General features: G+C 36.6%; 2 non-coding genes across 2 annotated transcripts; both read left to right on the top strand.

The window, feature by feature from the left end:
• TRNAH-GUG lies at positions 7,120 to 7,191 on the top strand. The gene has a single exon. It is a non-coding gene; the product is annotated as a tRNA-His (tRNA).
• TRNAH-GUG lies at positions 8,730 to 8,801 on the top strand. Its single transcript has one exon. It is a non-coding gene; the product is annotated as a tRNA-His (tRNA).

The following is an 11,965-nucleotide window of genomic DNA, read 5'->3' as shown; positions in this document are numbered from 1 at the left end:
TTGAGTGGATTATGAAGTTCTAACATTTATCATAGGATGTCATAGTATGTGCGGTATGTTGTGTAGGATTGAGATTGGCATGTGTAAGCTCACAGTTCAGTTCTGAAAGGAAAGTCATAAATTCTTAGGCAAATGATATTGCTAATTGATGTGGCTTGAAGAGGGCATACATTTCAGAAAGGGCAATGTGCTTGAGTTATGGATACTTTGTTGGTATTGCGGCACTATCTTGTCTGATCGACTACTGATATTCAAAGTTTGCTTGGTGGCGCAGAAGAATTTTAGAAGTACCCCTCGTGGAATGATCGAGTATTAGAGATGTGTTAGATATTTGGGCGGTGGAGCTGGGATCAGATATGGTGATTCGTGTGCTTTATGTATTTGGAGGCTGGGAGTTCTCATAAACATGTTATTTCATAGTTGTGGATTGTGAAGATGTGGGCAAGCTAGGCAGACGATAGTATGTGCTGTGATTCAGTCATTGTGAACTATTGGAGAGTTATTTATCTATTGTGGGGGACTAAAGTTGATTTGGAGTTCATTGGTAGGCCAATATGGATGTGTGATCTGCATCGAGCAGGATATGTTGACTCCGAACTGCTATTGTTGAGAGAAGTGCCATTCGGTTGTTGTTAAGCTTATTCGTGTTTCGAGATTTATTTGTGAGTTACTCTTGTATGCTACGCGGGATTTTGATTCGTCGATTAAATGCACAAATGATATGGTTCTATTTGGTCTTTATAGCAGAATTCGAGTGAGATGGGCATCTAGGTTTTGCACGATTGATTGCGTATTTGGTATGTTCTTTCGGGCCGGTGTGGCATTACATCATTTGCCTCCCGTGATTATGGTGGTTCACTTTTGTTACCATACATCAAATTGCGCGTAGTTGTTGATTTTGGGCATGATGACTTGGGGTATTTCATGCGGACCAGTGTTTGGATAGGGTCGCGCATTGCAGCGAAGTTATGTTGGGATATGATCTTTCGGGTTAGATTTGTGTGTTCTGGTTCTACAGTGTGTGATGGATTCTTAGCATCGTGTTGTGGTGTTACTGGAGAGCTTGCGGTTGAGCTCTCTCATTTGAGTCATTTTTTCCATGATTTGAGTGCATTTGGATTGTTGCTTATTGGTGCGCGGATTGCACGGGCTGTGGCTTTAAATTGTATTGATGTGTCATGTCACTAGAATAGTCGTGTTGGATGAAATGAGGTCATTGGACCTAGAATGTATACTATCGGATTCGATTTTAGCATGTTGGAAGTGTAATATCGGAAGTCGGCTTAGAAATTTTCTATAATTCCTATCGGAGAAGAGGGAACTCCATGACTGGTTGAATTGAGGAATGATTATGATTTCTGCGTGTTTCTTTCATCATTGGCAGTATACGAAAGTGTTGGAATGAGGCTTTAGTTTGATAAGAGGTTTATTACCAGAATTGGGTTGTTTGAGCAGCTGCTGTGATTAGAAGTTATCGCTACGAGTGTTTGAGTTATATGGTTTATCATGTGATTGCACCTTGGGTTACGGATATGGTTTGATACAGCTTGTTCGGACTTATTCAGTGTGTAGATGTGAGATTCTGACCTTATAGATAATTCAGAAGTGGAAATTTGATTCTAAGGTTACATGCTAGTTGAATTGAGAAATTTCAGTTATGTTGTGCTATCGGACCTATATGGGATAGGGTGACGTGGGATCACCCCCGAGTATGTTCATAGTGAGGTTACACAGTGATTTGATGGCTTTTGGAATAACTCTGGGCAATATCGAGGACGAACGTTTGTTTAAGAGAGGGAGAATGTAACGACCCGGCCGGTCGTATTGAATAATACAACCCCGTTTCCCCATTTACTGCTAAATTCTTTCTTTACAGTTGTTATATGAATCGCCGGGGTAATTGGTTCGGGTTCGGTGAGGTTTGGAAATGAATTGAGACACTTAGTCTCCAAGAAGAAAGCTTAAGTTGAATAAATTGACCGGAAGGTGAAATATGTGTAAACGACCCCGGAATGGATTTTTGATGATTCCAATAGCTCCATATGGTGATTTCGGGCTTAGGAGTGTGTCCGGATATTTATTTCGAGGTCCGTGGCTAAAATAGGCTTGAAATGGCGAAAATAAGAAATTTAAGTTTGGAAGTTTGACCGGGGGGTTGACTTTTTGATATCGGGGTCGGAATCCAGTGCTGAAAATTTTCATAGCTTCGTTATGCCATTTATGACTTGTGTGCAAAATTTGAAGTCAATCGCATTTGACTTGATAGGTTTTTGCATCGAATATAGGAGTTGGACGTTCCTAGTTTCATTAGGCTTGAATTGGGGTGTGATTCGCGGTTTTAGCGTTATTTGATGTGATTTGAGGTTTTGACTAAGTTCTTATGATGTTTTAGGACTAGTTGATGCATTTTGTTGAGGTCTCGAGGGCCTCGGGTGAGTTTCGGAAGGTTAACGGATCAATTTAAACTTGAAGAAAAGCTGCTGCATTTTTTTCACACCAGCGTGAACAGTAGCGTGAACACTAACACGCGTGAACAGTTACCGCAAAAAAAAATCTGGACAGTGTATAACGAGCAGTCCGAGTTTTCTTTCATTTTTGGACTTCCAAGCTCGGTTTGGGCGATTTTCAGAGGCAGAGTTCGCCACAAAATTTGGGGTAAATGTTCTTGACTCCCTTGTGATTATATTCCAGGAATTAATCTTCTTTTTCGGCCTTAGATTATTGATTTTTCAAGAGAAATTGGAGGAATTTTCTACGATTCCATAAAATGTATTTTTGAGATTGGAACATCGATCCGGAGTCGGATTTGGGTAAAATTTGTATGGTTGGACTCGTGGTGGAATGGGCTTTCATATTCCGTGATTTTTGTCGGGTTTCGAGACGTGGGCCCCACGGGCAATTTTTTGGTTAATTTCGGATTTTGTTGGAAAATTAGTATTTTCATATGGAAATAATTCCTATGGTATGTATTGAATGAATCAAGTTAATTGTGACTAGATTGGGGACGTTTGGAGGCCGATTCGAGAGGCAAAGGCATTGCAGAGTAGGATTTTGTTCGGATTGAGGTAGGTAATGATTGTAAACATTGTCTTGAGGGTATGAAACCCCGGATTTCACATCGTTGTGCTACTTTGAGGTGACGCACACGCTAGATGACGAGCGTGGGGTCGTGCACCATTGGGGATTGTGACTTGGTCCGTCCCGTACGACTATTAAGTCGCGTATTTGATTGACAACTGTTTGATATCATTGTATTTTGGAAAGTATTACTATGTTTGGGGCTGAATGCCGTGTTTGGGTCTCGTGCCGAATGTTTGGACCCATAGGGGCTTTTTACTACTGTTTTCTCACTGTTTTTGGTTTAATATTTATACTCAGTCATGCTATGTTTTTACTGATTTCATAACTCGGTTCTATTTACTCCGTTTTGATTCTATAAAAGATATTTTGGACCGAGCACCTGTTTTTACTGTTAGCCCGAGTGGCTTGAGAGATTTCTGACTGAGTGAGGCCGGGGGCCTGTGTTGTGAGAATAATATGGGATCGGGCTGCACGCCGCAACAGGTTGTTACTGATTCATGATATTGTGAGGCCGGGGGCCTGATTGATTTATGCCACTAGGTGGCTTGTTGTTTTTATGAGGCCGAGAGCCTGTTTGGTTATGCCACGAGGTGGCTAGTTTAGCGCTTGGGTTGTAAGACACCCTCCAGGAGTCTGCACATCCTCAGTGAGCGCAGGTATGCGATATCACGTGAGTTGTCCATGCAGATTGTAGCGCTTGGGCTGTAGGAGCCCCTTCGGAGTCTGTACACCCCCAGTGAGCGTGGGTACCCAGTGTGAGTGATGTGATATTGCCCGAGGGGATGTTGTTGATTTATATTGTTGCCCGAGGAGCTGTGATTTATTCATATTGTGGCTCGAGAGGTTGTTTTTTATCCATGTTTTGCCCGAGGGGCGGTTCTTGATTCATGTTATGCCCGAGGGGCTGATTTTGAGTGATTGTGAGGTAGCCCGAGGGGTTGGTTCTGCTGATATTGTTGCCCGAGGGGCGGTTTATGGTATATGTTTTGCCCGATGGGCTGTTTACGTTTCTATCATTTTTACTTACTATTTTATTACTCGTTTGAAACTATTGGAAGATGTTTTGAAAAGGAAAGGTTTTTACTGAAACTGAGATTGATTTACGAAATAAATGGTTTCTGTACTGTTTTTGGAAATGTACTATATTTGTTGTAGCGTTATGACGTGGTTTACGTGTTTTGTTACTGCTCAGTCTTTATTTACTCTTATTACTTACGGAGTTGGCGTACTCACATTACTCCCTGCAACTTTTGTGCAGATTCAGGTATTTCTGAACCTGGTAGCGGTTGTTGATTACTTAGCGGCAGGTTCATCGGAGTTAGCAAGGTAGCTGTCTGGCGATCGCAGCCCTGCTTTCCTCCCTCTACATTCTTCCTTAGTTGTATTCATTGATTTTCCCGGCCATGTTGGTCTTATGTTTTCAGACAGTGGTAGTAGATGCTCGTGACTAGTGACACCCCGATGTCGGGCTTTTCTTTCCGCACTGTTGTTTTGTTTTCAACACCTTTTTTTAATAGGTTTATTGTTAAATAACTTTGATTTTATCCTAAGAATGAAAATATTGATTGGTTTTGGGTTTGTGTCGGCTGGCCTAGTTCCATGATAGGCGTCATCACCACCGGATCGATTTTTGGGTCGTGACACTATCTTACTCCATTGTTGAATTGCTTTCAATTTGCCTGCCTTCTCTGATTCTCCTACCGGAATTACCATTGCATTGCTTTACTATTCAACTAGGGTTTCTGTCAATTGGCTGCTTTGAGCTTGTTGCCCTCGTTGTTGATTATACTTAGCTATTGTTTCCTTCGCTATTAGAACCTTCTGAGATGAAACACGCGCCCTCTTCCCCATGGCCAGCGCACGTTAGTTAAAGTGCACCGAGAGAAACGAGCCATTGTCAGATAGTTGTGAACATTAAAGTTGAATTTGAGAATAAGCTGTTCTTGATGTGTTTGGTAAAAGATGTTGGTAAGCTGTTCTTTTGTTAAAATAACTAAAATATTCGTAAATTTTCTACAAAGATTATAATTAGTATATTTTGTAAAGAAAAAGAAAGAACGACAAATATGGAATAGAGAAAATATTAGAAGTTTTTTTCTTTTGGATAGGTATTTTGAGAAAACGATTTTTTTAAAAGAAAATATAATAATAATTTTTTTGGTTAAACTGGAAGTGCTTATCAGTTGAAAATATTAAGTTGAAGGATGATCAGTTTATGACTTTTGGCTAATTTTAACTTACAAGAACTTAGCTTATAAATATTTTAATTTAATTACCAAACACGTAAATAAACCAAGATGTACTTATAAGCTTAGTCATATAACTTAAATAAAGATTATAATATTTTTCTTGAAGCAAATCGACTTGTATGTTCCAGGTTGTGGTAGCCCAAATAACTTAAAAGGTTTGCTAAGACACTTTTAGCATTACAAAAAATTATCCTGGAATGGTGAACATCATGTGGCTGTAGTTTAGTGGTGCCACGTTGTGGTCGTGGAGACCTGGGCTCGAATCCCAACAGCCACATTATCTTTTCCATTTTCTTTTTTTGAGTTAGTAGTTTCTTTTTTAATTCTTTACTATTTTAAAGGAGTTAAATCCTCATAATACATTTTTTGCGTCAATAAATTCTCGTAATACTCGGTTGTGTTTCCAGAATGGTAACTACGCCTAGATGAAAGTGGAGTTATGATACATGAAATCTGGCTTCTGATTAATTTTATTAAGTCAACTGTCAAAAAATAAATCTTACCATCTTTTCGCTTTCTTCCCTCCTCGCCACAGTGTATAATTCTTCTCACGTAAACTCCATGTTTGGGCACCAAGCTTTGACAATGAATTGCATATTGTCAAAGTGATAGATTCCTCCATGAATTGCTTTATTTTTCCCCAATTCTGTATAATCCTATTTTTTAGCACTGAAATTTTATTGATCCCATGTTTAGCCCAGATCCTCTTTATATACCCATTGAGTACTGAAAATGGGGGATAAGCTTCCAACACATAGCATAGCACGACATTCTTTGAATATTCAATATAAGATGCAATATCTTCTAACTCAATATCTACAATTGGTGACTCACCTTGCACTTTAGCAGCTACATATCAATTTTGAAGCCAGCATTAGATAGTTTTGAGATGTCAAAGTTCTCCCAAATCGAGCTCTATTTGGTTGGTTGCTCGAGTCCTCCTCCACCTGATCGACCAAGGACTTATTCTCGCTACTCGAAGGACATTGTTGCTTATTTCCTGACTGTACTATCTCACTCCATTGTTAAATTGCTTTCAATAAGCCTGCCTTCTATGATTCTCCTACCGGAACTACCATTGCAATGCTTTCCTGTTCACCTAGGGTTTCTGTCAATTGGCTGCTTTGAGCTTGTTGTCCTCAATGTTGATTATACTTAGCTATTGTTTCCTTCGCCATTAGAGCCTTCTGAGAAGGAACACGTGCCCTCTTCTCCATGGCCAGCGCATGTTAGTTAAAGTGCATAGAGAGAAAACGAGTCATCGTCAGATAACTGTGAACATTAAAGTTGAATTTGATAATAAGCTGTTCTTTTGTTAAAATAACTAGAATATTCGTAAATTTTCTACAAAGATTATAATTTAAAAGTATTTTTTGTAAAGAAAAAGAAAGAACGACGAATATGGAATAGAGAAAATATTAGGAGTTTTTTTGGATAGGTTTTTTGAGAATACGATTTTTTTAAAGGAAATATAATAATAATTTTTTTGGTCAAACTAGAAGTGATTATCGGTTAAAAATATTAAATTGATGGATGATCAGTTTATAACTTTTAGCTAATTTTTACTTACAAGCACTTATCTTATAAATATTTTATTTGATTACCAAACACATAAATAAACCAAGATGTACTGATAAGCTTAGCCATATACCTTATTTAAAGATTATAATATTTTTCTTTAAGAAAATCGATTTGTATGTTTTAGGTTGTGGTAGCCCAAGTAACTTAAAAGGTTTGCTAAGACACTTGTAGCATTATAAAAAATTATCCTGGATATGGTGAACATCTTGTGGTTGTAGTTTAGTGGTGAGAATTCCACGTTGTGGCCGTGGAGACCTGGGCTCGAATCCCAGCAGCCACATTATCTTTTCCATTTTCTTTTTTTGAGTTAGTAGTTTCCTTTCCATTTCTTTACGATTTACAAGAAGTTAAATCCTCATAATACATTTTTTGGGTCAATAAATCCTCGTAATACTCGGTTGTGTTTCCAGAATAGTAACTACGTCTAGATGAAAGTGGAGTAATGATACATGAAATCTGACTTCTGATTAATTTTATTAAGTCAACTGTCTTAAAAGAAATTTACCATCTTTTCTCTTTCTTCCCCCTCGGCACAGTGTATAATTCTTCTCTTGTAAACTCCATGTTTCGGCACCAAGCTTTGACAATGAATGTCATATTGTCAAAGTGATAGATTCCTCCATAAATTGCTTTATTTTTTCCTAATTCTGTACAATCCCATTTTTTAGCACTGAAATTTTATTGATCCCATGTTTAGCCGAGATACTCATTATATACCCATTGAGTACTGAAAATGGGGGATATGCTTCCAACACATAGCATAGCACGACATTCTTTCAATATTCAATCAAAGATGCAATATCTTCTAACTCAATATCTACAATTGGTGACTCACCTTTCACTTTAGGATCTACATATCAATTTTGAAGTCTGCATGCGATAGTTTTGAGATGTTAAAGTTCTCCCAAATCGAGCTCTATTTGGTTGGTTGCTCGAGTCCTCCTCCACCTGATCGGCCCAGGACTTATTACCGCTACTCAAAGGACTTTGCTGCTTATTTGCTGACTGTACTATCTCACTCCATTGTTGAATTGCTTTCAATTTGCCTGCCCTCTATGATTCTCCTACCGGAACTACCATTGCATTGCTTTCCTGTTCACCTAGGGTTTCTGTCAATTGGCTGCTTTGATCTTGTTGTCCTCGATGTTGATTATACTTAGTTGTTGTTTCCTTCGCCATTAGAGCCTTCTGAGATGGAACACGCTCCCTCTTCCCCATGGCCAGCGCACGTTATTTAAAGTGCACCGAGAGAAAACGAGTCATCGTCAGATAGCTGTGAACATTAAAGTTGAATTTGATAATAAGCTGTTCTTGATGTGTTTGGTTAAAGATGTTGGTAAGCTGTTCTTTTGTTAAAATAACTAGAATATTCGTAAATTTTTTAAAAAGATTATAATTTAATATTTCGTAAAGAAAAAGAATGAACTACGATTATGGAATAGGGAAAATATTAGGAGTTTTTTTTTGATAGGTATTTTGAGAATATGATTTTTTTTTAAAGAAAATACAATAATAATTTTTTTTGGTCAAACTAGAAGTGCTTATCAGTTGAAAATAATAAGTTGATGGATGATTAGTTTATGACTTTTGGCTAATTTTAACTTATAAGCAGTTAGCTTATAAATATTTTTATTTAATTACCAAACACGTAAATAAACCAAGATGTACTTATAAGCTTAGTCATATACCTTATTTAAAGATTATAATATTTTTCTTGAAGCAAATCGATTTGTATGTTCCAGGCTGTGGTAGCCCAAATAACTTAAAAGGTTTGCTAAGACACTTTTAGCATTATAAAAAATGAATGGTGAACATCATGTGGCTGTAGTTTAGTGGTGAGAATTCCACGTTGTGGCCGTGGAGACTTGGGCTCGAATCCCAGCAGCCACATTATCTTTTCCATTTTCGTTTTTGGAGTTAGTAGTTCCTTTTCTAATTCTTTACTATTTACAAGGAGTTAAATCCTCATAATAAATTTTTTGGATCAATAAATTCTCGTAATACTCGATTGTGTTTACGGAATGGTAACTACGTCTAGATGAAAATGGAGTTATGATACATGAAATCTGACTTCTGAATAATTTTATTAAGTCAACTGTCATAAAAAAAATCTTACCATCTTTTTTCTTTCTTCCCCACTCGGCACATTGTATAATTCGTCTCTCGTAAACTCCATTTTGGGCATCAAGCTTTGACAATGAATGGCATATTGTCAAAGTGATAGATTTCTCCATGAATTGCTTTATTTTTTTCCCAATTTTGTGAAATTCCATTTTTTAGCACTGAAATTTTATTGATCCCACGTTTATCCCAGATCCTCTTTATATACCCATGAGTACTGAAGATGGGAGAAAAGCTTCCAACATATAGCATAGCACAACATTCTTTCAATATTCAATATAAGATGCAATATCTTCTAACTCAATATCTACAATTGATGACTCACCTTGCACTTTAGGAGCTACATATCAATTTTGAAGCCAACATTCGATAGTTTTGAGATGTCAAAGTTCTCCCAAATCGAGCTCTGTTTGGTTGATTGCTAAAGAGTCCTCCTCCACCTGATCGGTCCAGGACTTATTCCCGCTACTCGAAGGACTTTGCTGCTTATTTCCTTACTGTACTATCTCACTCCATTGTTGAATTGCTTTCAATTTGCCTGCCTTCTCTGATTCTCCTACCGGAACTACCATTACATTGCTTTCTTGTTCACCTAGGGATTCTGTCAATTGGCTGCTTTGAGCTTGTTGTCCTCGATGTTGATTATACATAGCTGTTGTTTCCTTCGCCATTAGAGCCTTCTGAGATGGAACACGCGCCCTCTCCAGCGCACGTTAGTTAAAGTGCACCAAGAGAAAACGGTCATCGTCAGATTGTTGTGAACATTAAAGTTGAATTTGATAATAAGTCGTTCTTGATGTGTTCGGTAAAAGATGTTGGCAAGCTGTTCTTTTGTTAAAATAACTAGAATATTCGTAAGTTTTCTACAAAGATTATTATAATTTAAAAGTTTGTTTTGTAAATAAAATAAATGAACGACGAATATAGAATAGAGAAAAACTTAGGAGTTTTTTTTGGATAGTTATTTTGAGAATACGATTTTAAAAAAAAAATATAATAATTTTTTTGGTCAAACTAGAAGTGCTTATTAGTTGAAAATAATAAGTTGATGGATGATGAGTTTATGACTTTCGGCTAATTTTAACTTACAAGCACTTAGCTTATAAATATTTTTATTTAATTACCAAACACGTAAATAAACCAAGATGTACTTATAAGCTTAGCCATATACCTTATTTAAAGATTATAGTATTTTTCTTGAAGCAAATTGATTTGTATGTTCCAGGTTGTGGTAGCCTAAGTAACTAAAAAGGTTTGCTAAGACACTTTTAGCATTATAAAAAATTATCCTGGAATGGTGAACATCATGTGGTTGTAGTTTAGTGGTGAGAATTCTATGTTGTGGCCGTGGAGACCTGGGCTCGAATCCCAACAGCCACATTATTTTTTCCATTTTCTTTTTTTGAGTTAGTAGTTCCTTTTCCAATTCTTTACTATTTACAAGAAGTTAAATCTTCATGACACATTTTTTGTGTCAATAAATCCTTCCAGAATGGTAACTACGTCTAGATGAAAGTGGAGTTATGATACATGAAATCTGACTTCTGATTGATTTTATTAAGTCAACTGTCATAAAAGAAATCTTACCATCTGTTTTATTCCGATCCAGAATCTATTCCAGTATTTATTATTTAATATTTATTATACTATGGAAAATGGTAAATAACATCACACTAGCAATGACAAGCATTTAACCTGTGATTGGCAAAGGGGTTGACGTTTTTCGAAGAAATTTAGTAAAAGTATTTCGGTCAAGATGTTTAATTTATTCTTTATCATTTTAAAATATATTAAAATTTGATCAATTCTCATAGCTGCCATATTTCAATTGTACTAGCTAGTACTATAATTCATTTTCTCTTATCTTACTATAGCTTGTATATTTCTTCTAAGGCATCAGGAAGAAGGATGTTAGTGCAGGAATTTCCACCCCTTTTATTCCTTTTTTTTTTTTTAAGTTTGATAATTTTGTTTAAATATGCACACACATACACAAAAAAAAAAAAAAGGAATAATCTAATGGAGCGTCATGTGGTGGTCATGTGCATGTATGTTAGGAGGAAAAAGAAATACCAGAAATGTTAATTTGGAATAATAAGTCAATTGCATGACCCGATATTAATTGAGAATAATGTCTTAAAATAGCACTGGCTAGCCAGTTTTCGGACTGGTGATTTAGAAATAGCCAATGTTTGCCAAGTCATTGAAAAATAGCCACTATTTTGCTGCAACAGATACTGGACCAGCATAATATACTGGAGTTCGGTGCACCTGTGCATGAACTTCCAGCATATTATGCTGGACCGTTATACTTTGCTGGCTCCAGTATAATATACTGGAGTTCCAGTATATTATGCTGGAGTATTTTCAAGATTTTGACAGTGTTTTCGTTCAGATTTATCTTTACATGAAAAGTGGCTAAATTTCGATGACTTTTGGAACTGTGGCTATTTTTGAATGAACACTTGTAAATTTGGCTATTTTTGAATTTGATATGGGTTACAAATAGGGGTGTCAAATGGATGAGTTAACTTATTTTGGACGGGTTAAAATGTGCAAAGTCAATAAATGGGCGGATCAATAATCCATCCAATACTTACTTGGGCTAAAATGAACTGAGTCAAGATGAGCTAAAATATGGGTCATAACTCAACTACCCAACTCTTATCAAGATTTTTTTTTCCTTATGAATTATTTAATTATCAAATAAGTTTTTTTTTTCTTTTGTTATAGTCATATATAACATATCAAACAAAAAAAGAATTATTTTAAAGATATTTTAGCAAAGTTACTCATGGATCAACTTGGGCTAAAAATCAACATAACTTTAGATGGGTTGAGATGAGCTAGGGTTGTTCGTCGGTCGGTACGGTATGGTACTTAGACATTTCGGTTCGATATTTTCGGTATTCGGTTTCTTGAAATGCTATACC

Source organism: Nicotiana attenuata, chromosome 2, assembly GCF_001879085.1.
Source record: "Nicotiana attenuata strain UT chromosome 2, NIATTr2, whole genome shotgun sequence".
In the NCBI taxonomy this organism is placed as follows: Eukaryota; Viridiplantae; Streptophyta; class Magnoliopsida; order Solanales; family Solanaceae; genus Nicotiana; species Nicotiana attenuata.
This window is presented reverse-complemented; position numbering and strand designations above follow the sequence as displayed.